Source organism: Galeopterus variegatus, unplaced genomic scaffold (assembly GCF_000696425.1).
Source record: "Galeopterus variegatus unplaced genomic scaffold, G_variegatus-3.0.2 Scaffold4390, whole genome shotgun sequence".
Classification (NCBI taxonomy): domain Eukaryota; kingdom Metazoa; phylum Chordata; class Mammalia; order Dermoptera; family Cynocephalidae; genus Galeopterus; species Galeopterus variegatus.
The window spans coordinates 180,551-182,838 of record NW_007730501.1 but is presented as its reverse complement, the minus strand read 5'-3'; the positions used below and the strand labels follow the sequence as shown (position 1 = coordinate 182,838).

The 2,288-nt window shown below is 56.8% G+C and overlaps 1 pseudogene; it reads right to left on the bottom strand.

Annotated features, from left to right (window-relative positions):
* Positions 1 to 248: 248 nt before the first annotated feature.
* LOC103602971 overlaps positions 249 to 2,288 on the bottom strand; it is a 5,253-nt pseudogene continuing 3,213 nt past the window's right edge.

Genomic DNA, 2,288 nt, shown 5'->3' with positions numbered 1-2,288 from the left:
AGGGACTGTGAGAGGTTTTGGGGAGCCAGGGACTTGGTTGCAGGGCTCCAGCCTGGGCAAGCAGGAAGGAGCCACCCTCCCCTTCACTTCGGTGCACTGCACCCCTCTGGGAGTGAAGACTCGCCCACCCTGGCAGTGGAGAAGTGGGCTGGGGCTGGTGAATGGGGGGATCTTTGTAGTGGGGGAGCAAGAGCGACTTGGGTGAGTCCTCCCCTCTTGGGGGGTCAGGGGTTGTTTCTCTAGGGGGGCTAGATCACTCTCATGGGTCTTGCTGCCCATTTCTGAGCTGCACTGTCCATGCCGCTTGGGAATTTCTTTGTACTCTGAACCCTCGCTGGCAGTGTGGCCCCAGGGAGCAGGGGGGTGGTTTGATCCCCTTGCCCCACCTCCACGCCTGTCATCTCCTCAGAACTTGCGATAACTGAAGAACTCTTGGCTCAGGGCTCCCAGTCCCCTTCCCCTGAAGGTCCCCCCAAAACTCCTCCCTCTGGCAAAATACTCTCCCCTCCTGATCCTGGCAAGAGGTAGGACCCACTCTTTCATAGGAATAGTCCCTCCAAAGCCTGGGGCAGGGGAAAGGTTCCCACTGGTTGGGGTCTCCTTGGGTCCCCTGTCTTCCCTGTGGCTGTCTTGAGTGGGTCTGGCTTTAGGACCTTGGGGGTTTTATTCCCCTGTTCAAAGGGCTTGGGAGGCAGCTCTTCGACTTTTGCAGGTGGTGGAGGTTTCTTAAAAGGCCCAGCCCCTGGCTCCTCTGGAGGAATTCCTCACCAGCAGCTGAGTGGGAATCCTTGTGGCCCTTGGCTCCCTCCTCATCAGAGTCTCACCCGTCTTTCTCCTCAATGAACCTGAGCTTTTCAGTGTAGTGGGCCTCCTCATGGGCCCCTGACCAACCCTCATCATTCTCCTCATCCAACTGATCAAACTCTGAGATTCTCCTCTTTAAGAATAGAAGGCTGACCCACAGGTTCCATGAGACCCATTGGTGGCCCTGAGCCCTGGGGGCTGCAACATGGGGAAATGGCTGGGCCCATCGGGAGATGGGGGCTGTGAGGAGAATTGAGTCAGTCTAGTCAGGCCCCTTTGCCTCATATCCGGCTGGGTATGATTCAGCACATCCATTGTAAACAAGTTATATGAGTGGTGTAACTGCACGTGCGTGCCCATATACTCTGGTTCATTACCACTATTGTGGACTTTTCGGTATCAAAACCAGCAGCTCTGCAGAGCTCACATCAGAATAAAGCATGTCTATCCTGCTATCAGCCGCCAGAATCTTTTTCAACTACCTGACTCATGACCTGCACAGGAGAGGGCAGAAGAGTCTGTGACCAGCCTGACAGGGGGTATCAGTAACATCCCTGGGGTCCATAAAGGGGAGGGAAGGGAAGGTGCAGGAGACAGGGCGATACAAGGAGAGCAGCATTATTCCCCCATAGGGAGGGAACTCGGGTGGGCTACAGATCAGTCGTCCCCCCATCCCCAATCATGACCATGATGAAATTTGGAGCCCTGGCCCCCCAGCTCATCAGGGCCAGGTCCACCTCGGTCCTTCCAAGTTGTAGAATTTTGGGGGTGGAGGCTCAGTCCAGACCCGGACAATTTTCAGCTGACTTCCTTCCCTTGACAGCCTTGTCCTGGTCACCACCCACCTGCAGTGTTGGAGATTCTTCTGCAGAGAATCGCCACAGACGGCTTGATGCCCCTCCACCATCTCCACGTGCTCCATGGGAGACGCTCGCTTGTGCCCAGGACTTTACCCCACTTGGAACTGAGAGAGCATTCTCAGGGCTGCTGGGGTCATCTCCGCAGGCTGGGGGCAGGCGTCTGTGACTCCGGCTGCTGCAGCGACTCCAGGACTGAGTGGTTGAGGCACCGCAGCTCTCAGGGTCGCTGTCCCGTTTGCTTGCCCATCCTGTTCCGTCTTTCAGCACTAGTGAAACATTGGGCCATTGCCTTTGTTCTCAGCTTTCAGGCTTGTAAGGCTGGCTGGGGGTGGCCTACACCGGGTAATGGCAACATTCCCAAGACTCCGCAGGCCATGGTGAGGACAACAGTGGCTTTCTGGCTCTCTAAGAACTTGCCCTCAGAGTATCAGTATCAAACATGTTGAGGGAGCAATGCTTCTTTCTGTCCTTTCCCTCAGCAGGTGGCCAAAGTCACCAGACACTGCGCTGGAAGCTCATTGAGCACTAGGGGCCAGCAGTCACCTCCCACAAGATGGACTGGAGCCGGCCAGTGCGCGGGGTCCAGGGCCTGGGCTCAGGGCCCCCGGCCAGATGGCGGTGGGG